The 24744-nt window shown below is 45.8% G+C and overlaps 22 non-coding genes and 1 pseudogene across 22 annotated transcripts; all 23 read left to right on the top strand.

The window, feature by feature from the left end:
• The first annotated feature begins 253 nt into the window (after positions 1–253).
• LOC133963822 (U5 spliceosomal RNA) lies at positions 254–366 on the top strand. Its single transcript, XR_009923305.1, has one exon. It is a non-coding gene; the product is annotated as a U5 spliceosomal RNA (small nuclear RNA).
• A 177-nt stretch (positions 367–543) lies between these two features.
• Positions 544–735, top strand: LOC133962738 (U2 spliceosomal RNA). Its single transcript, XR_009922312.1, has one exon. It is a non-coding gene; the product is annotated as a U2 spliceosomal RNA (small nuclear RNA).
• A 513-nt stretch (positions 736–1248) lies between these two features.
• Positions 1249–1361, top strand: LOC133963616 (U5 spliceosomal RNA). Its single transcript, XR_009923109.1, has one exon. It is a non-coding gene; the product is annotated as a U5 spliceosomal RNA (small nuclear RNA).
• A 174-nt stretch (positions 1362–1535) lies between these two features.
• LOC133962582 (U2 spliceosomal RNA) lies at positions 1536–1727 on the top strand. Its single transcript, XR_009922166.1, has one exon. It is a non-coding gene; the product is annotated as a U2 spliceosomal RNA (small nuclear RNA).
• Positions 1728–2240: 513 nt separating this feature from the next.
• LOC133963615 (U5 spliceosomal RNA) lies at positions 2241–2353 on the top strand. Its single transcript, XR_009923108.1, has one exon. It is a non-coding gene; the product is annotated as a U5 spliceosomal RNA (small nuclear RNA).
• A 174-nt stretch (positions 2354–2527) lies between these two features.
• Positions 2528–2719, top strand: LOC133962978 (U2 spliceosomal RNA). Its single transcript, XR_009922539.1, has one exon. It is a non-coding gene; the product is annotated as a U2 spliceosomal RNA (small nuclear RNA).
• Positions 2720–3232: 513 nt separating this feature from the next.
• On the top strand, positions 3233–3345 carry LOC133963614 (U5 spliceosomal RNA). Its single transcript, XR_009923107.1, has one exon. It is a non-coding gene; the product is annotated as a U5 spliceosomal RNA (small nuclear RNA).
• A 174-nt stretch (positions 3346–3519) lies between these two features.
• Positions 3520–3711, top strand: LOC133962949 (U2 spliceosomal RNA). The gene has a single exon (XR_009922512.1). It is a non-coding gene; the product is annotated as a U2 spliceosomal RNA (small nuclear RNA).
• A 513-nt stretch (positions 3712–4224) lies between these two features.
• On the top strand, positions 4225–4337 carry LOC133963613 (U5 spliceosomal RNA). Its single transcript, XR_009923106.1, has one exon. It is a non-coding gene; the product is annotated as a U5 spliceosomal RNA (small nuclear RNA).
• A 177-nt stretch (positions 4338–4514) lies between these two features.
• Positions 4515–4706, top strand: LOC133962940 (U2 spliceosomal RNA). The gene has a single exon (XR_009922504.1). It is a non-coding gene; the product is annotated as a U2 spliceosomal RNA (small nuclear RNA).
• A 513-nt stretch (positions 4707–5219) lies between these two features.
• LOC133963612 (U5 spliceosomal RNA) lies at positions 5220–5332 on the top strand. Its single transcript, XR_009923105.1, has one exon. It is a non-coding gene; the product is annotated as a U5 spliceosomal RNA (small nuclear RNA).
• A 177-nt stretch (positions 5333–5509) lies between these two features.
• LOC133962967 (U2 spliceosomal RNA) lies at positions 5510–5701 on the top strand. Its single transcript, XR_009922529.1, has one exon. It is a non-coding gene; the product is annotated as a U2 spliceosomal RNA (small nuclear RNA).
• A 513-nt stretch (positions 5702–6214) lies between these two features.
• On the top strand, positions 6215–6327 carry LOC133963610 (U5 spliceosomal RNA). Its single transcript, XR_009923103.1, has one exon. It is a non-coding gene; the product is annotated as a U5 spliceosomal RNA (small nuclear RNA).
• A 177-nt stretch (positions 6328–6504) lies between these two features.
• Positions 6505–6696, top strand: LOC133962592 (U2 spliceosomal RNA). Its single transcript, XR_009922175.1, has one exon. It is a non-coding gene; the product is annotated as a U2 spliceosomal RNA (small nuclear RNA).
• A 513-nt stretch (positions 6697–7209) lies between these two features.
• Positions 7210–7325, top strand: LOC133963748 (U5 spliceosomal RNA). Its single transcript, XR_009923233.1, has one exon. It is a non-coding gene; the product is annotated as a U5 spliceosomal RNA (small nuclear RNA).
• A 174-nt stretch (positions 7326–7499) lies between these two features.
• LOC133962883 (U2 spliceosomal RNA) lies at positions 7500–7691 on the top strand. The gene has a single exon (XR_009922450.1). It is a non-coding gene; the product is annotated as a U2 spliceosomal RNA (small nuclear RNA).
• A 513-nt stretch (positions 7692–8204) lies between these two features.
• Positions 8205–8317, top strand: LOC133963853 (U5 spliceosomal RNA). The gene has a single exon (XR_009923334.1). It is a non-coding gene; the product is annotated as a U5 spliceosomal RNA (small nuclear RNA).
• A 5338-nt stretch (positions 8318–13655) lies between these two features.
• LOC133963089 (U2 spliceosomal RNA) lies at positions 13656–13853 on the top strand. The gene has a single exon (XR_009922623.1). It is a non-coding gene; the product is annotated as a U2 spliceosomal RNA (small nuclear RNA).
• Positions 13854–14366: 513 nt separating this feature from the next.
• Positions 14367–14479, top strand: LOC133963820 (U5 spliceosomal RNA). The gene has a single exon (XR_009923304.1). It is a non-coding gene; the product is annotated as a U5 spliceosomal RNA (small nuclear RNA).
• Positions 14480–19645: 5166 nt separating this feature from the next.
• LOC133963072 (U2 spliceosomal RNA) lies at positions 19646–19824 on the top strand (annotated as a pseudogene).
• Positions 19825–20337: 513 nt separating this feature from the next.
• LOC133963609 (U5 spliceosomal RNA) lies at positions 20338–20450 on the top strand. Its single transcript, XR_009923102.1, has one exon. It is a non-coding gene; the product is annotated as a U5 spliceosomal RNA (small nuclear RNA).
• Positions 20451–20627: 177 nt separating this feature from the next.
• Positions 20628–20819, top strand: LOC133962580 (U2 spliceosomal RNA). Its single transcript, XR_009922164.1, has one exon. It is a non-coding gene; the product is annotated as a U2 spliceosomal RNA (small nuclear RNA).
• Positions 20820–21332: 513 nt separating this feature from the next.
• Positions 21333–21445, top strand: LOC133963608 (U5 spliceosomal RNA). The gene has a single exon (XR_009923101.1). It is a non-coding gene; the product is annotated as a U5 spliceosomal RNA (small nuclear RNA).
• The last annotated feature ends 3299 nt before the right edge of the window (positions 21446–24744 follow it).

The raw sequence follows: 24744 nt of genomic DNA, 5'->3' as shown, positions 1-24744 counted from the left end.
GGTGAGAAAGCAGAGTCCGCTTTTGGACCCAATGTAAGTGGTTCAGGGATGTATCGCTTAAAAAGGCTTAAAAGCCAATCACTAGTCAGGGCAGGAGCAAATAAAGCCTTGTATAATTTGTGTTGGCAGATGGGGGCGTGGTGGACTGTTGTATACTAGAATCTGACATGCGGAAATCAAAGAGAAACCCCACCGCGAAGGTGGTGACTGTGACCGAGATGCTCCAACGCTGCTCTCGAGCAGAGGGCCACGCTGACTCTGGTTTCTCTTCATAACGCACAAGTCTTTCGCCTTTTACTGAAGACTTCCGTGGAGAGGAACAAACATGAGTTGAATCTATTTTTGGCAGGCTTTGCTGTATGGCTGAGCCTTATGAAATTGTGAAAAGTCAAAGAGCTGTCTAGGTCAGCAATCAGGTGTCCACAAAGGAGAGCTTGGGCGGAGGTGATGAGCAGCCATTGTTATGCACACCTACAAACGGGGTACCACAGCAAGGGAGATTTGTGCCAAGAGGTTAGATTGGACATCCAACACTTGTGGATTATCGCTTCTCGGCCTTTTGGCTAAGATCAAGTGTAGTATCTGTTCTTATCAGTTTAATATCTGATATGTCCTCTATATGAGGACTACATATTAAGCAGATTTTTGGCAAGAGGAGCAGAAATTTGGAGCTTGCTCCCTTCTCTCCACTCATCGACCTAGCATTGCAGTGCCGCTGGGAACGGTGCACTCTGTTCTTACCTTGTAGAAAAGCAAACACTCAAACAATTGTGGAGGTTTCAAGGTGAATTCTACACTGGGTCAATAAAACTGAGGGAATGGCCTGGCAGAGTTTGACAAGTGTGCAAAACTGCTCTGATGACTCACTGCCTTGTGAAGCGATTATGCATGAATCTGCACGGGGTCACAATGAGCATCAACTGGATTCCAAATAGAATCAGAAGCATTTGTCAAAAACTGAAACGTGTTTTCACTCAACATCTCCTGGGAGACTTGGTGAGAAAGCAGAGTCCGCTTTTGGACCCAATGTAAGTGGTTCAGGGATGTATTGCTTAAAAAGGCTTAAAAGCCAATCACTAGTCAGGGCAGGAGCAAATAAAGCCTTGTATAATTTGTGTTGGCAGATGGGGGCGTGGTGGGAATGTTGTATACTAGAATCTGACATGCGGAAAGCAAAGAGATGCCCACCGCGAAGGTGGTGACTGTGACCGAGAGGCTCCACCGCTGCTCTCGAGCAGAGGGCCATGCTGACTCTGGTTTCTCTTCATAACGCACAAGTCTTTCGCCTTTTACTAAAGACTTCCGTGGAGAGGAACAAACATGAGTTGAATCTATTTTTGGCAGGCTTTGCTGTATGGCTGAGCCTTATGAAATTGTGAAAAGTCAAAGAGCTGTCTAGGTCAGCAATCAGGTGTCCACAAAGGAGAGCTTGGGCGGAGGTCATGAGCCATTGTTACGCACACCTACAAACGGGGTACCACAGCAAGGGAGATTTGTGCCAAGAGGTTGGCGTGGACATCCAACACTTGTGGATTATCGCTTCTCGGCCTTTTGGCTAAGATCAAGTGTAGTATCTGTTCTTATCAGTTTAATATCTGATATGTCCTCTATATGAGGACTACATATTAAGCAGATTTTTGGCAAGAGGAGCAGAAATTTGGAGCTTGCTCCCTTCTCTCCACGCATCGACCTAGCATTGCAGTGCCGCTGGGAACGGTGCACTCTGTTCTTACCTTGTAGAAAAGCAAACACTCAAACAATTGTGGAGGTTTCAAGGTGAATTCTACACTGGGTCAATGAAACTGAGGGAATGGCCTGGCAGAGTTTGACAAGTGTGCAAAACTGCTCTGATGACTCACTGCCTTGTGAAGCGATTATGCATGAATCTGCACGGGGTCACAATGAGCATCAACTGGATTCCAAATAGAATCAGAAGCATTTGTCAAAAACTGAAACGTGTTTTCACTCAACATCTCCTGGGAGACTTGGTGAGAAAGCAGAGTCCGCTTTTGGACCCAATGTAAGTGGTTCAGGGATGTATTGCTTAAAAAGGCTTAAAAGCCAATCACTAGTCAGGGCAGGAGCAAATAAAGCCTTGTATAATTTGTGTTGGCAGATGGGGGCGTGGTGGGAATGTTGTATACTAGAATCTGACATGCGGAAAGCAAAGAGAGGCCCACCGCGAAGGTGGTGACTGTGACCGAGAGGCTCCACCGCTGCTCTCGAGCAGAGGGCCATGCTGACTCTGGTTTCTCTTCATAACGCACAAGTCTTTCGCCTTTTACTAAAGACTTCCGTGGAGAGGAACAAACATGAGTTGAATCTATTTTTGGCAGGCTTTGCTGTATGGCTGAGCCTTAAGAAATTGTGAAAAGTCAAAGAGCTGTCTAGGTCACCAATCAGGTGTCCGCAAAGGAGAGCTTGGGCGGAGGTCATGAGCCATTGTTACGCACACCTACAAACGGGGTACCACAGCAAGGGAGATTTGTGCCAAGAGGTTGGCGTGGACATCCAACACTTGTGGATTATCGCTTCTCGGCCTCTTGTGTAAGATCAGGTGTAGTATCTGTTCTTATCAGTTTAATATCTGATATGTCCTCTATATGAGGACTACATATTAAGCAGATTTTTGGCAAGAGGAGCAGAAATATGGAGCTTGCTCCCTTCTCTCCACGCATCGACCTAGCATTGCAGTGCTGCTGGGAACGGTGCACTCTGTTCTTACCTTGTAGAAAAGCAAACACTCAAACAATTGTGGAGGTTTCAAGGTGAATTCTACACTGGGTCAATGAAACTGAGGGAATGGCCTGGCAGAGTTTGACAAGTGTGCAAAACTGCTCTGATGACTCACTGCCTTGTGAAGCGATTATGCATGAATCTGCACGGGGTCACAATGAGCATCAACTGGATTCCAAATAGAATCAGAAGCATTTGTCAAAAACTGAAACGTGTTTTCACTCAACATCTCCTGGGAGACTAGGTGAGAAAGCAGAGTCCGCTTTTGGACCCAATGTAAGTGGTTCAGGGATGTATTGCTTAAAAAGGCTTAAAAGCCAATCACTAGTCAGGGCAGGAGCAAATAAAGCCTTGTATAATTTGTGTTGGCAGATGGGGGCGTGGTGGGAATGTTGTATACTAGAATCTGACATGCGGAAAGCAAAGAGAGGCCCACCGCGAAGGTGGTGACTGTGACCGAGAGGCTCCACCGCTGCTCTCGAGCAGAGGGCCATGCTGACTCTGGTTTCTCTTCATAACGCACAAGTCTTTCGCCTTTTACTAAAGACTTCCGTGGAGAGGAACAAACATGAGTTGAATCTATTTTTGGCAGGCTTTGCTGTATGGCTGAGCCTTATGAAATTGTGAAAAGTCAAAGAGCTGTCTAGGTCAGCAATCAGGTGTCCGCAAAGGAGAGCTTGGGCGGAGGTCATGAGCCATTGTTACGCACACCTACAAACGGGGTACCACAGCAAGGGAGATTTGTGCCAAGAGGTTGGCGTGGACATCCAACACTTGTGGATTATCGCTTCTCGGCCTCTTGGGTAAGATCAAGTGTAGTATCTGTTCTTATCAGTTTAATATCTGATATGTCCTCTATATGAGGACTACATATTAAGCAGATTTTTGGCAAGAGGAGCAGAAATTTGGAGCTTGCTCCCTTCTCTCCATGCATCGACCTAGCATTGCAGTGCCGCTGGGAACGGTGCACTCTGTTCTTACCTTGTGGAAAAGCAAACACTCAAACAATTGTGGAGGTTTCCAGGTGAATTCTACACTGGGTCAATGAAACTGAGGGAATGGCCTGGCAGAGTTTGACAAGTGTGCAAAACTGCTCTGATGACTCACTGCCTTGTGAAGCGATTATGCATGAATCTGCACGGGGTCACAATGAGCATCAACTGGATTCCAAATAGAATCAGAAGCATTTGTCAAAAACTGAAACGTGTTTTCACTCAACATCTCCTGGGAGACTTGGTGAGAAAGCAGAGTCCGCTTTTGGACCCAATGTAAGTGGTTCAGGGATGTATTGCTTAAAAAGGCTTAAAAGCCAATCACTAGTCAGGGCAGGAGCAAATAAAGCCTTGTATAATTTGTGTTGGCAGATGGGGGCGTGGTGGGAATGTTGTATACTAGAATCTGACATGCGGAAAGCAAATAGAGGCCCACCGCGAAGGTGGTGACTGTGACCGAGAGGCTCCACCGCTGCTCTCGAGCAGAGGGCCATGCTGACTCTGGTTTCTCTTCATAACGCACAAGTCTTTCGCCTTTTACTAAAGACTTCCGTGGAGAGGAACAAACATGAGTTGAATCTATTTTTGGCAGGCTTTGCTGTATGGCTGAGCCTTATGAAATTGTGAAAAGTCATAGAGCTGTCTAGGTCAGCAATCAGGTGTCCACAAAGGAGAGCTTGGGCGGAGGTGATGAGCAGCCATTGTTATGCACACCTACAAACGGGGTACCACAGCAAGGGAGATTTGTGCCAAGAGGTTGGCTTGGACATCCAACACTTGTGGATTATCGCTTCTCGGCCTCTTGGGTAAGATCAAGTGTAGTATCTGTTCTTATCAGTTTAATATCTGATATGTCCTCTATATGAGGACTACATATTAAGCAGATTTTTGGCAAGAGGAGCAGAAATTTGGAGCTTGCTCCCTTCTCTCCACGCATCGACCTAGCATTGCAGTGCCGCTGGGAACGGTGCACTCTGTTCTTACCTTGTAGAAAAGCAAACACTCAAACAATTGTGGAGGTTTCCAGGTGAATTCTACACTGGGTCAATGAAACTGAGGGAATGGCCTGGCAGAGTTTGACAAGTGTGCAAAACTGCTCTGATGACTCACTGCCTTGTGAAGTGATTATGCATGAATCTGCACGGGGTCACAATGAGCATCAACTGGATTCCAAATAGAATCAGAAGCATTTGTCAAAAACTGAAACGTGTTTTCACTCAACATCTCCTGGGAGACTTGGTGAGAAAGCAGAGTCCGCTTTTGGACCCAATGTAAGTGGTTCAGGGATGTATTGCTTAAAAAGGCTTAAAAGCCAATCACTAGTCAGGGCAGGAGCAAATAAAGCCTTGTATAATTTGTGTTGGCAGATGGGGGCGTGGTGGGAATGTTGTATACTAGAATCTGACATGCGCAAAGCAAAGAGAGGCCCACCGCGAAGGTGGTGACTGTGACCGAGAGGCTCCACCGCTGCTCTCGAGCAGAGGGCCATGCTGACTCTGGTTTCTCTTCATAACGCACAAGTCTTTCGCCTTTTACTAAAGACTTCCGTGGAGAGGAACAAACATGAGTTGAATCTATTTTTGGCAGGCTTTGCTGTATGGCTGAGCCTTATGAAATTGTGAAAAGTCAAAGAGCTGTCTAGGTCAGCAATCAGGTGTCCACAAAGGAGAGCTTGGGCGGAGGTGATGAGCAGCCATTGTTATGCACACCTACAAACGGGGTACCACAGCAAGGGAGATTTGTGCCAAGAGGTTAGCTTGGACATCCAACACTTGTGGATTATCGCTTCTCGGCATTTTGGCTAAGATCAAGTGTAGTATCTGTTCCTATCAGTTTAATATCTGATATGTCCTCTATATGAGGACTACATATTAAGCAGATTTTTGGCAAGAGGAGCAGAAATTTGGAGCTTGCTCCCTTCTCTCCACGCATCGACCTAGCATTGCAGTGCCGCTGGGAACGCTGCACTCTGTTCTTACCTTGTAGAAAACCAAACACTCAAACAATTGTGGAGGTTTCAAGGTGAATTCTACACTGGGTGAATGAAACTGAGGGAATGGCCTGGCAGAGTTTGACAAGTGTGCAAAACTGCTCTTATGACTCACTGCCTTGTGAAGTGATTATGCATGACTCTGCACGGGGTCACAATGAGCATCAACTGGATTCCAAATAGAATCAGAATCATTTGTCAAAAACTGAAACGTGTTTTCACTCAACATCTCCTGGGAGACTTGGTGAGAAAGCAGAGTCCGCTTTTGGACCCAATGTAAGTGGTTCAGGGATGTATTGCTTAAAAAGGCTTAAAAGCCAATCATTAGTCAGGGCAGGAGCAAATAAAGCCTTGTATAATTTGTGTTGGCAGATGGGGGCGTGGTGGGAATGTTGTATACTAGAATCTGACATGCGGAAAGCAAAGAGAGGCCCACCGCGAAGGTGGTGACTGTGACCGAGAGGCTCCTCCGCTGCTCTCGAGCAGAGGGCCATGCTGACTCTGGTTTCTCTTCATAACGCACAAGTCTTTCGCCTTTTACTAAAGACTTCCGTGGAGAGGAACAAACATGAGTTGAATCTATTTTTGGCAGGCTTTGCTGTATGGCTGAGCCTTATGAAATTGTGAAAAGTCAAAGAGCTGTCTAGGTCAGCAATCAGGTGTCCACAAAGGAGAGCTTGGGCGGAGGTGATGAGCAGCCATTGTTATGCACACCTACAAACGGGGTACCACAGCAAGGGAGATTTGTGCCAAGAGGTTAGCTTGGACATCCAACACTTGGGGATTATCACTTCTCGGCCTTTTGGCTAAGATCAAGTGTAGTATCTGTTCTTATCAGTTTAATATCTGATATGTCCTCTATATGAGGACTACATATTAAGCAGATTTTTGGCAAGAGGAGCAGAAATTTGGAGCTTGCTCCCTTCTCTCCACGCATCGACCTAGCATTGCAGTGCCGCTGGGAACGGTGCACTCTGTTCTTACCTTGTAGAAAAGCAAACACTCAAACAATTGTGGAGGTTTCAAGGTGAATTCTACACTGGGTCAATGAAACTGAGGGAATGGCCTGGCAGAGTTTGACAAGTGTGCAAAACTGCTCTTATGACTCACTGCCTTGTGAAGTGATTATGCATGACTCTGCACGGGGTCACAATGAGCATCAACTGGATTCCAAATAGAATCAGAAGCATTTGTCAAAAACTGAAACGTGTTTTCACTCAACATCTCCTGGGAGACTTGGTGAGAAAGCAGAGTCCGCTTTTGGACCCAATGTAAGTGGTTCAGGGATGTATTGCTTAAAAAGGCTTAAAAGCCAATCACTAGTCAGGGCAGGAGCAAATAAAGCCTTGTATAATTTGTGTTGGCAGATGGGGGCGTGGTGGGAATGTTGTATACTAGAATCTGACATGCGGAAAGCAAAGAGATGCCCACCGCGAAGGTGGTGACTGTGACCGAGAGGCTCCACCGCTGCTCTCGAGCAGAGGGCCATGCTGACTCTGGTTTCTCTTCATAACGCACAAGTCTTTCGCCTTTTACTAAAGACTTCCGTGGAGAGGAACAAACATGAGTTGAATCTATTTTTGGCAGGCTTTGCTGTTTTGCTGAGCCTTATGAAATTGTGAAAAGTCAAAGAGCTGTCTAGGTCAGCAATCAGGTGTCCACAAAGGAGAGCTTGGGCGGAGGTGATGAGCAGCCATTGTTATGCACACCTACAAACGGGGTACCACAGCAAGGGAGATTTGTGCCAAGAGGTTAGCTTGGACATCCAACACTTGTGGATTATCGCTTCTCGGCCTTTTGGCTAAGATCAAGTGTAGTATCTGTTCTTATCAGTTTAATATCTGATATGTCCTCTATATGAGGACTACATATTAAGCAGATTTTTGGCAAGAGGAGCAGAAATTTGGAGCTTGCTCCCTTCTCTCCACGCATCGACCTAGCATTGCAGTGCCGCAGTGAACGGTGCACTCTGTTCTTACCTTGTAGAAAAGCAAACACTCAAACAATTGTGGAGGTTTCAAGGTGAATTCTACACTGGGTCAATGAAACTGAGGGAATGGCCTGGCAGAGTTTGACAAGTGTGCAAAACTGCTCTTATGACTCACTGCCTTGTGAAGTGATTATGCATGACTCTGCACGGGGTCACAATGAGCATCAACTGGATTCCAAATAGAATCAGAAGCATTTGTCAAAAACTGAAACGTGTTTTCACTCAACATCTCCTGGGAGACTTGGTGAGAAAGCAGAGTCCGCTTTTGGACCCAATGTATGTGGTTCAGGGATGTATCGCTTAACAAGGCTTAAAAGCCAATCACTAGTCAGGGCAGGAGCAAATAAAGCCTTGTATAATTTGTGTTGGCAGATGGGGGCGTGGTGGGAATGTTGTATACTAGAATCTGACATGCGGAAAGCAAAGAGAGGCCCACCGCGAAGGTGGTGACTGTGACCGAGAGGCTCCACCGCTGCTCTCGAGCAGAGGGCCATGCTGACTCTGGTTTCTCTTCATAACGCACAAGTCTTACGCCTTTTACTAAAGACTTCCGTGGAGAGGAACAAACATGAGTTGAATCTATTTTTGGCAGGCTTTGCTGTATGGCTGAGCCTTATGAAATTGTGAAAAGTCAAAGAGCTGTCTAGGTCAGCAATCAGGTGTCCACAAAGGAGAGCTTGGGCGGAGGTCATGAGCCATTGTTACGCACACCTACAAACGGGGTACCACAGCAAGGGAGATTTGTGCCAAGAGGTTACCGTGGACATCCAACACTCGTGGATTATCGCTTCTCTGCCTTTTGGCTAAGATCAAGTGGAGAAACGGCGACAGAGTTGGACGAAGAAGGAACACAGCTGACAAAAAGATGGCCCCAACGGCCTCCAAGGAACAGACGAGCCCAAAGGTCGGCGTGAGGTTCACGATACGCTTTCAGGCTGAGCCGGTGGAGGAACATCTGATTTCGAGAGACTGGTTCTGCAAAAATGTCATCTTGGAACAACTGAGGCTGAAGGTAGAAGATGTATACTGCATCCAGTGGAACCAGCCAGAAAAAGCCTTTGACGTTACCCTGGTCAGTGAAGATATGTATTCAAGAGTGGCTGAAGCCTGTAGAAAGGAGGCTGGGACAAGATTCATAGCCGGTTACAAGATTTTGAACCTGGACAGACCAAATTTCATAACTATCACGGTGCATACCTACAACCCCTTCGTCACCGACCTAGCACTAGTGGCTTTTTTGGGACAGCACGGAGAGGTTGTGACTAGTGCTAGGTACGTAAAAGACATGAGGGGATTCTGGACAGGAAGAAGGCAGTTCCAAGTGCTGCTGAACCCTGACGCAGAAGGACATGGAGGACTGAAGCATCCACCTGCTCTTTTCAGCCTTGGTGGGGACCGCGGTTACCTGTTTTACGCCCGGCAACCAGCTTTCTGTAGGCGTTGCAGGCAGTCAGGCCATACAGAGGCAGGCTGTTCCAGAGCCGGCTGCCGTACCTGTGGCCAAGGGGGCCATGAGGCTAAAGAGTGCACAGGGCCCAAGGCCTGTCATGGATGTGGTGAAATGGGCCACCTTTACCGCAACTGTCCAAGCAGAAGGAGGACCTTTGCGGAAGTGGCCAAGTCCAATGGAGAACCAGAAAAAGCAAAGCATCCAGGAAAGGGACCCTTGCCTGCAGAGAATGGCTCATGCACACCGGTACTGGCGGCGCCAGCTACGGATCTTTCTGAGATTGGAACAGAGGAAGTCCCCCTGGAGAAAGGAACAAAAGGCAGTGCCACCCGGGATACCGAAGCCCAGGTGACCTGTGACCACGCAGGGGGAGAATTTCCTCCCATCAGACCAGATCCAGCGACCTCCAAGATCAAGAAGGGGGCACGGAAAGGATCACAGGTTTTCGGAGGGGGGAAAGCAATTAGAAGCGGAGAGAGTAAGGAGGAGGGCCATAGTAAAAAGTCAAAGGGGGAAGGCAACGGGGCCGAGGGACAGGACCAAGAGAAGGGAGTTGATGGTGGGATGGTTAGTGGGGTAGAGCAGCAAAGAAGGGCTGCAGAGGAGGGAGGACATCAGGAGCAGGATGGGGGTAACATAGGGCTAGGTAAGGGTGGGGAAGCTATTGAGCATATCGGAGGAGATCCATGTGAGCTGCCAAATGTAGGTTGTGGGCTGGAGCTGGATTTACCTCCAGACCTGCTCAATATACTATCCCCTATGGGAGAAGATGCATATGAGGGACCCAACAGGCCATCAACATCGCCAAATCCAGTGCCCTTTTCCTGGGCGGACGAGATGGAGAGGGAGGACTTCTTCTCGCAGTAGGGAGGTTGTATTTGGGGGGGGGGGGGTTTGTGTGGCTGTAAACACTTTAAAAATACAAATTATAATGGCTGTAGTAAAGATGCTTTCATTAAATGTAAGAGGAATGAGGGACACGTTTAAAAGAAGGGTTGTTTATGATTTTGTGGACCATCTGCATGTTGATATTTGTTTATTGCAGGAGGTTCATCTAAGGGACATAGGGGATGTAGCGAAATTCTCAAGGGAGTGGACGAAAGGGGATTCAATCTGGAGTGTGGGAGGGGTCCACTCTACAGGTGTAGGGATATTGTTTGGGGTTAAAGAGATAAGGGTGGAGGATGTGTTCACAATTGTCCAAGGGAGGATACTGGGTGCTGACATCACATGGGGGACCAACAAGCTGAGGGTTGTTGTGGTGTATGGACCACAAACTCAGAGGGAAAGACAAGAAATGTTTGGTTTAGTAGAGACACACCTGACCACCAATAGGCAGGTAATTGTAGGTGGGGATTTCAATGTGCAGTTAGGCAAGGGGGGGGACACCAGCGATATTTATATCTCCCACCTCATGGCTAGACACGGGTTAGTAGATGGGGGGAGGATGGTTAGGCCACTGGCAGACGGTCCCACATGGCGTAATTCACGCGGAACGTATAGACGTCTTGACTACGTGTTTGCCTCAAAGTCTATGATATTGGTGTCAGGTCGACTGCTCCCTGTGTTTTTCTCTGACCATGATGGGCTGCTGTTTGAGGTGCGCCTGTGCCTGCCTGTTTTTGGGCGTGGGTACTGGCGCTTAAATATAAGCATACTAGAGGAGGACATGTTCAAACAAAGTTTTAAACTGTTTTTCAAAAAACTTTTAGGACTAAGACCATTGTGTACTGGAGTGATGGAGTGGTGGGAAGTAGCCAAGAAACGCATGAAAATGTTTTGCGACAGTTTTTCTAAAAAGAAGGTGAGGGTGGCAAAGAGAGAGTTGTTTCGCTTACAGCACCTCCTCGAGCTTGAATACAGCAAAGGAAACAGCACTGGCACAGTAAATCAGTGGGCTTGTGACTCCCTAAAAGCAAAGCTCAGGGAGGTCTTTGAGGGTAGGGCCCGGGCTTACCTGTTCCTGGTGCAACGAAATTACTTGGAGAAGCATGAGACATGTTCTGCTGCTTTCTTCAGCTCAATACGGGCAGACAGGAAAAGACAGGTACAGACCGGGATCAGGGACAAGCAGGGTGTGGTAGTGTCGGAGGCAGCTGAGATGGTGGGGGCTGCTACTGACCACTACCGCACAAGTTTCCAGGAGAAAGAGGTAGATGTAGGGGGAGGGGAATACTTCCTGAACTTACTGACCAAGCAGGTGCCGTCGGACATAGCGCAGGCTTTGGAGGCCCCGCTCACACTCAAAGAGCTCGAGGGAGCCCTTGGTAAAATGAACAAGCGGAAGGTGCCTGGCATCGACGGACTGCCGGTGGAGTTTTATCTCAAGTTCTGGGAGATTCTTGGACCGGTAGTGTTGGAGGTGTTGTCCACAGTGCTTCTCACAGGTGCAATGGGAGGGACTATGGCTACAGGGGTGATCTCCCTTCTGTTTAAAAAGGGGGATGGCACCGACCTCGGAAACTGGCGGCCACTGACAATGTTGTGTGTTGACTATAAACTCCTGGCAAAGGTCCTAGCGGATCGTCTGGGCACAGCGCTTCCACACGTGGTCCATGTGGACCAAACGTGTGGGGTGGCGGGGCGCTCTGTTAGATGGAATCTCCAGCTCATACGAGACGCTGTCGCTTGGGCAGAAGACAGACACCTGCCATTTATGGTGGTGGGCCTCGACCAGGCAAAGGCCTTTGACAGGGTTCACTGGGGCTTTATGTTTAGGGTATTGGAAAGGTTAGGCTTTAACAAGGGTTTTGTCGGATGGTTGCGCACATTATACACAGGTGTGGGGAGCACCGTGGCAGTCAACGGTCACTTAGGGGAAGTTTTCAGGTTGCACTCAGGGGTAAGACAGGGCTGCCCACTCTCACCGCTGCTCTACATCCTTTACATAGAGCCACTGGCAGCAGCTATTAGGGCTGACCCAGGGGTGAAAGGTTTCCTGGTTCCCGGCAGCAGAGGCCTGCGGGTCAAGCTGTCACAGTATGCAGACGACACCACACTGCTGCTGGACAGTGATGAGAGCCTGATCCGATCCTTAGAGATTTTTCAGGACTTTGGTCGGGTGTCTGGAGCAAGACTGAATCACGCCAAGTCCTCTGTCAAGTTCTTTGGGAGGTGGAAAGAAGGGACAGATGTACCGGGAGGGCTGTCGCTATGCACAGGTCACCTGAAGATACTAGGGGTCAGCTTTGAGGCAGCCAACAGTGCCTCGATCAACTGGACCAGGCGAATTACAGCAGTCCAGAAGAGGCTTGCACTCTGGAAGAGCAGGTGCCTGACCTTTATAGGGAAGGTACTTGTACTGAAGGTAGACATTCTGCCATCCCTCCTATATTTGGCATACATATATCCACTGCCAGTCAGCATGAGGAGACCTCTCATGCGCCTCGTGTTCCATTTCATATGGGGGGGGAGGTACGAATATGTGGCTAGGACTCGCATGCTGGCTGGTATCGAAGCAGGAGGGAGGGATGTGCCACACCTCCCGCTGAAGCTGGACTGCATTTTTGTTTCTTCCTTGTGTAGGGAACTATCATTTCCGATAGAGCACCCCTCAGGCTACTTCTTACGACTCTATTTCGCGTACCAAGCTAGGGGGTTGATTGTCTGGAACAATTTGGCACCCAGGGTGGAGCAGCAGCCATGGCATTGCAACCATGCAGCCAGGTGGTTGCAGGCTCATCCTGAAGCCTCAAACAGAGAAATAAAAATAGATCACAGAGCCCTCTACAGAGAGGTCAGCAAGGGAGTGGTCGCACCTTCGGTGGTGGGGACCCCGAAAGAGATTTGGAGGGGGATTCAGCCAGGGGGGCTTGACAATGAGCTAAAAGACATCAATTGGTTATGCCTGCACAAATGCCTGCCAGTGCGGGAAACCATGTACCGGCATGGGTTGGCAAGATCCCCTGTGTGCCCTCGGCCAACCTGTCCGGGGAAGGAAACGGTCAGGCATGTCATGTGGGACTGTCCAATTGCAAAGATAGTATGGGGTAAAGTGGGGGAACGGCTAGGGCAGGTGGTCCGAGGATTTAATTTGACCTGGGATAAGGTTGAAAGAGGTTTAGGCTCAGGAAATTTCCCAATGTGGTATATCATAAGCACTACAAAGAGGATAATGTGGTCGGCCAGGCAAGATCTGGTAAAGAGAAATAAAGACAGCAGTGTGGAAGGGATCATGAGGAGGGTGGAAGCTGATGTAAAAGGGAAAATCAAAAGGGATATAGAGAAGTGGGGGAAGCATGCAGCCCTAGAAAGGTGGAAGGGAGGGTTTGGGTGGATATGGTGAACTGAGTGTGAGGTCAAAAGGAGTTCTTTGGGCTGTTTTTTGTTTTCTTTTATTGTTTTCACCTTTGTTACTGCAATATGGACCGGGTAGGATATGAAAAACGAATATTTATGACTGTAAAGGCTCACAGTCGTGGCCGAAAATTGTATTAGGGATGGTCATACATGATAATTGATTTGTATTGATTTGACTTGATTTGTACTGAACTGATGAAAGTTTTTTGTAATAAAAAAAAAAAAAAAAAAAAAAAAAAAAATCTGTTCTTATCAGCTTAATATCTGATATGTGCTCTATATGAGGACTACATATTAAGCAGATTTTTGGCAAGAGGAGCAGAAATTTGGAGCTTGCTCCCTTCTCTTCGAGCATTGGCCTAGCATTGCAGTGCCGCTGGGAACGGTGCACTCTGTTCTTACCTTGTAGAAAAGCAAACACTCAAACAATTGTGGAGGTTTCAAGGTGAATTCTACACTGGGTCAATGAAACTGAGGGAATGGCCTTGCAGAGTTTGACAAGTGTGCAAAACTGCTCTTATGACTCACTGCCTTGTGAAGTGATTATGCATGACTCTGCACGGGGTCACAATGAGCATCAACTGGATTCCAAATAGAATCAGAAGCATTTGTCAAAAACTGAAACGTGTTTTCACTCAACATCTCCTGGGAGACTTGGTGAGAAAGCAGAGTCCGCTTTTGGACCCAATGTAAGTGGTTCAGGGATGTATCGCTTAAAAAGGCTTAAAAGCCAATCACTAGTCAGGGCAGGAGCAAATAAAGCCTTGTATAATTTGTGTTGGCAGATGGGGGCGTGGTGGACTGTTGTATACTAGAATCTGACATGCGGAAATCAAAGAGAAACCCCACCGCGAAGGTGGTGACTGTGACCGAGATGCTCCAACGCTGCTCTCGAGCAGAGTGCCATGCTGACTCTGGTTTCTCTTCATAACGCACAAGTCTTTCGCCTTTTACTGAAGACTTCCGTGGAGAGGAACAAACATGAGTTGAATCTATTTTTGGCAGGCTTTGCTGTATGGCTGAGCCTTATGAAATTGTGAAAAGTCAAAGAGCTGTTTAGGTCAGCAATCAAGTGTCCACAAAGGAGAGCTTGGGCGGAGGTGATGAGCAGCCATTGTTATGCACACCTACAAACGGGGTACCACAGCAAGGGAGATTTGTGCCAAGAGGTTAGCTTGGACATCCAACACTTGTGGATTATCGCTTCTCGGCCTTTTGGCTAAGATCTAGCCAGGTGAGAAGGGTTTGCGGACGTGGATTGTCATAATGACGTCAGCAACAGTTTCACAGCAGGGACTTCCCGTGCTGAAAAATACTTTGAGATTCATTTGGAAGAGTACTGAAGTTTTTTTGGATAGGAGAGAATTTGGAGTTAATATTCTTTTTGGAGCCTTGTCCCTCAAGATAGATGACCTCCTCTGCTTGCAGAGAAATGCCACCGACCGTTTTTTTGATGTTACGTTCTATAATCTCACCAAGATGGAGGAAACGAAAAGGTTGGCTGATCGTTTGGCTGATGGACCACTGAGGGAGTACCAGATTCAAAGCCTTTGCCGAACTGGTGAGCGTGTTATCACAATTCATAACTATAATCCCTGGGTAACTGAAGAAGCAACCAGATACTTCCTTTCTAAGCATGTGACAGTGATTTCGAGCATGAGGGAAATCAGGGACTCTCTTGACGTTTGGACTGGAAAAAGACAATGTCGTGTGCGGCTGAAGGATGACCCAGATGGTCACGATGGCTACCACCACCCCCCTGCCTCCTTCACCATAGGCACAAATAGAGGATATCTGTACTACTCGGGCCAGCCTATTTACTGCAGAAAATGCACAGACTTTGGTCACACGGCAGAATCCTGCACGCAGGTGAGGTGCAGAAATTGCAAGGGTCTAGGACACAAAATGGGGACTTGTGACCGTTCCAGAAAATGCAATCTTTGTGGGTCTGAAGGACATTTATTTAAGCACTGCCCTGAGGTCCGCTCCTCCTATGCAAGCATTGTAAGGCGACCAATGTGCGAAGATCCTGATGCCTCCTCCCTGAGAGCAATTAACGAGGTAATTGATCAAATGTTTGTGGACAATGAGATTGAGGCAAATGTGGTTGATCCACCTGAACGAGCACCTCCCCCAGAGAAGAAGAAGGGGGAGGAGACTACAACCTCAGAGGAGAGCCAACCTGTTCCTGAGTGGACCACAGTGGAAAGCAGGGGAGGCAAGGGGAAAAAAAGGAGGATCGAGACAAGCGCTGTGCCCCTGGGAGTGGATAGCGTGTTCAGTGTTCTTTCTGAGGTTGTGGAGGAGTCGCAGGAGGAAGGGGAGATGGAGGGGCTGCAGGTGAACAGCGATCAGGATGTGAAGGCTGCTGCCAGGGTGGATGGGCTGGAGGGTGGAGAACATGGACAAATTCCAGTGCAGACTGAGGTGACAGACTCTGACGGCAGCATGCCCCCGTCCGGGTGTGTCCTGGTGGAGTCCCTGGCTCCGAACAACTCTGACAGGGATTTGGTTTCAGAGCAATGCTCATTGCTTCCAGAGGGTAATACCCCCAACTCAGGGCACGCGGTGCCCGAGGAAAAGACACATAGGGAAGGCATTGAATTTGACTGTGAAGTTGAAAATTAGAGAAAACACAGTGTCTCGTCTTTGATGGTTTGTTTGTTTGTTTTGTTTTTTGTCTCATTCCTCATTTACCAGAATGTCCTCATTACATATAGTTTCCATAAATGTTAGAGGTTTGAGGAACAAGGCCAAAAGGGAAGTGGTCTTTTCTCATTTATGTTCAATCAACTTTTCTTTATGCCTTTTGCAAGAGGTCCACTTGAAAAATGAAGACGACGTGAACCTATTCTCAAAAGAGTGGACCAAAGGTGAATCTAGGTGGAGCATTGGGGGGGTCCATTCATCTGGGGTGGGAACACTATGTGGGAATAATGAAGTCCAAGTGGTTGGCAGTTTTTCAGTGGTACAGGGGAGGGTTTTGGTAACAGATATTGACTGGAAGGGAAAGGGGTTAAGAGTTATTAACATATATGCCCACTCTTCTCCAAAGGAGAGAAGGGAGCTTTTTCTTAGTCTTGACACTGCTTTCATGACCAACCGCCATGTGGTAATTGGAGGAGACTTCAATTCCCAAAGTGAGGGCAGCAAGGCCGAGGCCAGTTTAATAAATATTGTTACAAAGTATAATTTGGTGGATTCATATAAAAAAGCTAACCCAGACGATCTTGGCTTCACATGGTCAAATAGTAGAGGGGCGAAGAGTAGGATAGACTATATATTTTGTCCGGTAGAATTTCAGGTGACAGGGGCGAAAGTATCACCAGTTTTTTACACAGATCACAACATGCTCTCAGTAAAACTAACCTCAATGATGATCAAAAATGGTAAAGGGTATTGGAAATTAAACAACAATATTCTAGAGCTCCAGCAGTTTAGGGTAGCATTAAAGTGTTTTCTAAAAGATTGCTTTCATATGAGAGTATTTTATGAAAATGTCTGTGAATGGTGGGAAAGCACAAAGCTGCGTATTAGATACTACACACAGAATTACTCAAAAGAATCAAGGAAAGAGGAATTTAAATTATACTACCGACTGCAAAAAGCCATAAATAAATTAATGGAACAGAGAAATGCAGGTGGACAAATTGATAAGGACTTGCTGAAACATTTGCAAGATAAACAGAGGTTATTTTTTCACAACAGAGCAGAGGCCTATAAATTCCGGTGTCTTAGAGAGAAGTGGGAGAGTGACGAAAAGTGTTCTCCCTACTTCTTTAGACAGTCCAAAGCACAGGCAAAGAGGAGGAGCATAGTTTCCGTTTTAAATGAAACAGGTGAGGAGATTAACGATCCTGATGGGATTGCTCAAGTTATCTCTAATCATTTTTCTACGTTTTTTAAAGCAGAAAAGGTTGACTACATGAAAGGTGCAACATTGTTAGACAATATAGACAGATTCATACCTGAAGATCTGAGAACAGAGCTAGATAAAGATTTTACTTTAGAAGAAATCCTGAGGGCAACCATGTCTTTGAAAAAGGGCAAGGTGCCAGGAATAGATGGGATCACAAAAGAATTTTATATAATATTTTGGGAAGACATTGGGTCATGGCTGTTAGAGTTGTTCACTTATATATGTACATCTGGGATTATGGGGGAATCCATGAGAAAAGGGGTGATATCCCTGCTGTTTAAAAAAGGTGATGTCAACAAAATATCAAACTACAGGCCTCTAACAATGCTTTGTACAGATTATAAGATTTTTAGTAAGGTTTTGACAATCCGTTTGGTGTCAGCTCTACCCTTAATCATCGGCTCAGATCAGACATGTGCAGTACCTGGCAGGCAACTAAACTGGAATTTACAAATGCATAGAGATATACTATCTTATTCTCAGGACAGAAATATACCACTAATTGTCCTCAGTCTTGACCAGGAAAAAGCCTTTGACAGAGTTGATCACAATTTTTTGTTTAGGACACTAAAGAAATTTGGCTTCGGTGCTAGATTCAGGAGTTGGTTGAGGATTTTATACACAGAAGTCGGAAGCAGTGTTAATGTTAATGGCAACCTTGGTGAATTCTTTAAACAAACCAGAGGGGTCAGACAGGGATGTCCAGCATCAGCCCCCTTGTATGTGCTATTCATTGAAACGCTGGCATGTGCAATCAGGAAAAATGTTAACATCAAGGGTATACAGCTGCCTGGTGGTGAATCCTTGACCATATCCCAGTATGCAGATGACACTGTACTGTATTTAAAAGATGATTTCTGTCTGCGCGAAGCTATGCAGGTCATCGACACATTCTCAGTTGCTTCTGGTTCTAGAGTCAATACAGGAAAATCCCAAATCAAATACTTTGGAAAGTGGAAGGACAGAGTTGATAACCCTTTAGGGTTCTCTCTGTGTGCGGGGCCAATGACTTTACTGGGAATATCCTTTGGAAATAACAATGATGGAGAAACTAATTGGGAGACAAAATTGGGAAAAGTGCTGAAAAAACTAAATATGTGGAAATTAAGAAGGCTGTCCATTAGTGGTAAGATTTTGGTTATTAAATCTGATTTATTGCCGACATTACTTCATGTGGCTTATATTTTCCCCATGCCGGCTTTAGTTTGTTTAAAACTTCAAAAATCTCTGTTTCAGTTCATATGGGGAGGGTATGAATACATTAAAAGAGCTACAATGTATCAGCCGGTCGAAAGAGGTGGTAGGGACATGCCAAATTTAGGTTTGAAGTTCAAAGTTTTGTTTTTTTCAAATACATGTAGAATAATGTTAAACCCACCTGAACACAAATGCCAACCATTGATTAAATTCTGGCTCTCTATCCATCTGAGACCTCTTGTGGCGAAATGGGAAAACAGTTTTCCGAAAGCAGAGGTCATGCCAGATCATTATAAAAAAATGATAAGTTGGGCAAAGAAATACAAGGAGTGTTGGAAAAGAGATTCAGTAGTTAATCACAAAAAGCTGTATGAAACGTTGATTGCTAAGTTTGACCCTAAAGATGGTTTGCATGTTCATAGTGACGTGTGGAGAAGAACCCAATGCAAGAGTCTAGAAAACAGATTAAGAGATTTTAATTGGTTGGTGCTTCATAGGAAATTACCTGTGAGGAATACTCTATTTAATCATGATTTAACATTAAATAGGATATGCCCGAGACGTGGATGCAATGGGGTAGAAACCGTGGAACATGCATTATTTGAATGTCCCTTTGCAAAACAATTGTGGAAGAAATTGGGCCAAAGATTCGGGTTTCTAAAAGAGGTGAATTGGGAAAAAGTTCTGTTCATGGATTTTAGTTTAGAGGGGGACAAAGGTGTGTGCAAAGCCTTAGAACTTACATCAATTGTGAAGGCTAAGTTATGGGAGGTAAGAGGTAGTATAATAAATGAGACGGAAAAGTGGTCGATAGAAAACACTACACACAGTATTGAAGACATTATGCGGCGAAAACTTAAATTGGAGGCGAGCAAATGGGGCATCGACTCAATTAAAGATCGATGGAAAATTATTTTTGACAATCTGTAGACTGAACTCATGAAAGAGTCTTTTATTGTACCTCCTCTTATTTTCTTTTAGTCCGATAGAATTCTGGAGGTCTTAAGATGTGGAGAGATGATGATCTTTGTAATGTAAAGTATTGTACTGCTCATGAGTGAATTAAATAAAAAAAAATTCCAAAAAAAAAAAAAAAATCTGTTCTTATCAGTTTAATATCTGATATGTGCTCTATATGAGGACTACATATTAAGCAGATTTTTGGCAAGAGGAGCAGAAATTTGGAGCTTGCTCCCTTCTCTCCACGCATCGACCTAGCATTGCAGTGCCGCTGGGAACGGTGCACTCTGTTCTTACCTTGTAGAAAAGCAAACACTCAAACAATTGTGGAGGTTTCAAGGTGAATTCTACACTGGGTGAATGAAACTGAGGGAATGGCCTGGCAGAGTTTGACAAGTGTGCAAAACTGCTCTTATGACTCACTGCCTTGTGAAGTGATTATGCATGACTCTGCACGGGGTCACAATGAGCATCAACTGGATTCCAAATAGAATCAGAAGCATTTGTCAAAAACTGAAACGTGTTTTCACTCAACATCTCCTGGGAGACTTGGTGAGAAAGCAGAGTCCGCTTTTGGACCCAATGTAAGTGGTTCAGGGATGTATTGCTTAAAAAGGCTTAAAAGCCAATCATTAGTCAGGGCAGGAGCAAATAAAGCCTTGTATAATTTGTGTTGGCAGATGGGGGCGTGGTGGGAATGTTGTATACTAGAATCTGACATGCGGAAAGCAAAGAGAGGCCCACCGCGAAGGTGGTGACTGTGACCGAGAGGCTCCACCGCTGCTCTCGAGCAGAGGGCCATGCTGACTCTGGTTTCTCTTCATAACGCACAAGTCTTTCGCCTTTTACTAAAGACTTCCGTGGAGAGGAACAAACATGAGTTGAATCTATTTTTGGCAGGCTTTGCTGTATGGCTGAGCCTTATGAAATTGTGAAAAGTCAAAGAGCTGTCTAGGTCAGCAATCAGGTGTCCACAAAGGAGAGCTTGGGCGGAGGTGATGAGCAGCCATTGTTATGCACACCTACAAACGGGGTACCACAGCAAGGGAGATTTGTGCCAAGAGGTTAGCTTGGACATCCAACACTTGTGGATTATCGCTTCTCGGCCTTTTGGCTAAGATCAAGTGTAGTATCTGTTCTTATCAGTTTAATATCTGATATGTCCTCTATATGAGGACTACATATTAAGCAGATTTTTGGCAAGAGGAGCAGAAATTTGGAGCTTGCTCCCTTCTCTCCACGCATCGACCTAGCATTGCAGTGCCGCTGGGAACGGTGCACTCTGTTCTTACCTTGTAGAAAAGCAAACACTCAAACAATTGTGGAGGTTTCAAGGTGAATTCTACACTGGGTCAATGAAACTGAGGGAATGGCCTGGCAGAGTTTGACAAGTGTGCAAAACTGCTCTTATGACTCACTGCCTTGTGAAGTGATTATGCATGACTCTGCACGGGGTCACAATGAGCATCAACTGGATTCCAAATAGAATCAGAAGCATTTGTCAAAAACTGAAACGTGTTTTCACTCAACATCTCCTGGGAGACTTGGTGAGAAAGCAGAGTCCGCTTTTGGACCCAATGTAAGTGGTTCAGGGATGTATCGCTTAAAAAGGCTTAAAAGCCAATCACTAGTCAGGGCAGGAGCAAATAAAGCCTTGTATAATTTGTGTTGGCAGATGGGGGCGTGGTGGGAATGTTGTATACTAGAATCTGACATGCGGAAAGCAAAGAGAGGCCCACCGCGAAGGTGGTGACTGTGACCGAGAGGCTCCACCGCTGCTCTCGAGCAGAGGGCCATGCTGACTCTGGTTTCTCTTCATAACGCACAAGTCTTTCGCCTTTTACTAAAGACTTCCGTGGAGAGGAACAAACATGAGTTGAATCTATTTTTGGCAGGCTTTGCTGTATGGCTGAGCCTTATGAAATTGTGAAAAGTCAAAGAGCTGTCTAGGTCAGCAATCAGGTGTCCACAAAGGAGAGCTTGGGCGGAGGTGATGAGCAGCCATTGTTATGCACACCTACAAACGGGGTACCACAGCAAGGGAGATTTGTGCCAAGAGGTTAGCTTGGACATCCAACACTTGTGGATTATCGCTTCTCGGCCTTTTGGCTAAGATCTAGCCAGGTGAGAAGGGTTTGCGGAAGTGGATTGTCATAATGACGTCAGCAACAGTTTCACAGCAGGGACTTCCCGTGCTGAAAAATACTTTGAGATTCATTTGGAAGAGTACTGAAGTTTTTTTGGATAGGAGAGAATTTGGAGTTAATATTCTTTTTGGAGCCTTGTCCCTCAAGATAGATGACCTCCTCTGCTTGCAGAGAAATGCCACCGACCGTTTTTTTGATGTTACGTTCTATAATCTCACCAAGATGGAGGAAACGAAAAGGTTGGCTGATCGTTTGGCTGATGGACCACTGAGGGAGTACCAGATTCAAAGCCTTTGCCGAACTGGTGAGCGGGTTATCACAATTCATAACTATAATCCCTGGGTAACTGAAGAAGCAACCAGATACTTCCTTTCTAAGCATGTGACAGTGATTTCGAGCATGAGGGAAATCAGGGACTCTCTTGACGTTTGGACTGGAAAAAGACAATGTCGTGTGCGGCTGAAGGATGACCCAGATGGTCACGATGGCTACCACCACCCCCCTGCCTCCTTCACCATAGGCACAAATAGAGGATATCTGTACTACTCGGGCCAGCCTATTTACTGCAGAAAATGCACAGACTTTGGTCACACGGCAGAATCCTGCACGCAGGTGAGGTGCAGAAATTGCAAGGGTCTAGGACACAAAATGGGGACTTGTGACCGTTCCAGAAAATGCAATCTTTGTGGGTCTGAAGGACATTTATTTAAGCACTGCCCTGAGGTCCGCTCCTCCTATGCAAGCATTGTAAGGCGACCAATGTGCGAAGATCCTGATGCCTCCTCCCTGAGAGCAATTAACGAGGTAATTGATCAAATGTTTGGTGACAATGAGATTGAGGCAAATGTGGTTGATCCACCTGAACGAGCACCTCCCCCAGAGAAGAAGAAGGGGGAGGAGACTACAACCTCAGAGGAGAGCCAACCTGTTCCTGAGTGGACCACAGTGGAAAGCAGGGGAGGCAAGGGGAAAAAAAGGAGGATCGAGACAAGCGCTGTGCCCCTGGGAGTGGATAGCGTGTTCAGTGTTCTTTCTGAGGTTGTGGAGGAGTCGCAGGAGGAAGGGGAGATGGAGGGGCTGCAGGTGAACAGCGATCAGGATGTGAAGGCTGCTGCCAGGGTGGATGGGCTGGAGGGTGGAAGCATGGACAAATTCCAGTGCAGACTGAGGTGACAGACTCTGACGGCAGCATGCCCCCGTCCGGGTGTGTCCTGGTGGAGTCCCTGGCTCCGAACAACTCTGACAGGGATTTGGTTTCAGAGCAATGCTCATTGCTTCCAGAGGGTAATACCCCCAACTCAAGGCACGCGGTGCCCGAGGAAAAGACACATAGGGAAGGCATTGAATTTGACTGTGAAGTTGAAAATTAGAGAAAACACAGTGTCTCGTCTTTGATGGTTTGTTTGTTTGTTTTGTTTTTTGTCTCATTCCTCATTTACCAGAATGTCCTCATTACATATAGTTTCCATAAATGTTAGAGGTTTGAGGAACAAGGCCAAAAGGGAAGTGGTCTTTTCTCATTTATGTTCAAAAAATTTTCTTTATGCCTTTTGCAAGAGGTCCACTTGAAAAATGAAGACGACGTGAACCTATTCTCAAAAGAGTGGACCAAAGGTGAATCTAGGTGGAGCATTGGGGGGGTCCATTCATCTGGGGTGGGAACACTATGTGGGAATAATGAAGTCCAAGTGGTTGGCAGTTTTTCAGTGGTACAGGGGAGGGTTTTGGTAACAGATATTGACTGGAAGGGAAAGGGGTTAAGAGTTATTAACATATATGCCCACTCTTCTCCAAAGGAGAGAAGGGAGCTTTTTCTTAGTCTGGACACTGCTTTCATGACCAACCGCCATGTGGTAATTGGAGGAGACTTCAATTCCCAAAGTGAGGGCAGCAAGGCCGATGCCAGTTTAATAAATATTGTTACAAAGTATAATTTGGTGGATTCATATAAAAAAGCTAACCCAGACGATCTTGGCTTCACATGGTCAAATAGTAGAGGGGCGAAGAGTAGGATAGACTATATATTTTGTCCGGTAGAATTTCAGGTGACAGGGGCGAAAGTATCACCAGTTTTTTACACAGATCACAACATGCTCTCAGTAAAACTAACCTCAATGATGATCAAAAATGGTAAAGGGTATTGGAAATTAAACAACAATATTCTAGAGCTCCAGCAGTTTAGGGTAGCATTAAAGTGTTTTCTAAAAGATTGCTTTCATATGAGAGTATTTTATGAAAATGTCTGTGAATGGTGGGAAAGCACAAAGCTGCGTATTAGATACTACACACAGAATTACTCAAAAGAATCAAGGAAAGAGGAATTTAAATTATACTACCGACTGCAAAAAGCCATAAATAAATTAATGGAACAGAGAAATGCAGGTGGACAAAATGATAAGGACTTGCTGAAACATTTGTAAGATAAACAGAGGTTATTTTTTCACAACAGAGCAGAGGCCTATAAATTCCGGTGTCTTAGAGAGAAGTGGGAGAGTGACGAAAAGTGTTCCCCCTACTTCTTTAGACAGTCCAAAGCACAGGCAAAGAGGAGGAGCATAGTTTCCGTTTTAAATGAAACAGGTGAGGAGATTAACGATCCTGATGGGATTGCTCAAGTTATCTCTAATCATTTTTCTACGTTTTTTAAAGCAGAAAAGGTTGACTACATGAAAGGTGCAACATTGTTAGACAATATAGACAGATTCATACCTGAAGATCTGAGAACAGAGCTAGATAAAGATTTTACTTTAGAAGAAATCCTGAGGGCAACCATGTCTTTGAAAAAGGGCAAGGTGCCAGGAATAGATGGGATCACAAAAGAATTTTATATAATATTTTGGGAAGACATTGGGTCATGGCTGTTAGAGTTGTTCACTTATATATGTACATCTGGGATTATGGGGGAATCCATGAGAAAAGGGGTGATATCCCTGCTGTTTAAAAAAGGTGATGTCAACAAAATATCAAACTACAGGCCTCTAACAATGCTTTGTACAGATTATAAGATTTTTAGTAAGGTTTTGACAAACCGTTTGGTGTCAGCTCTACCCTTAATCATCGGCTC

Source organism: Platichthys flesus, chromosome 10 (genome assembly GCF_949316205.1).
Source record: "Platichthys flesus chromosome 10, fPlaFle2.1, whole genome shotgun sequence".
Taxonomy (NCBI): Eukaryota; Metazoa; Chordata; class Actinopteri; order Pleuronectiformes; family Pleuronectidae; genus Platichthys; species Platichthys flesus.
Note: the sequence above shows the minus strand (reverse complement) of the source record. Positions and strands in the feature narration are given on the sequence as shown.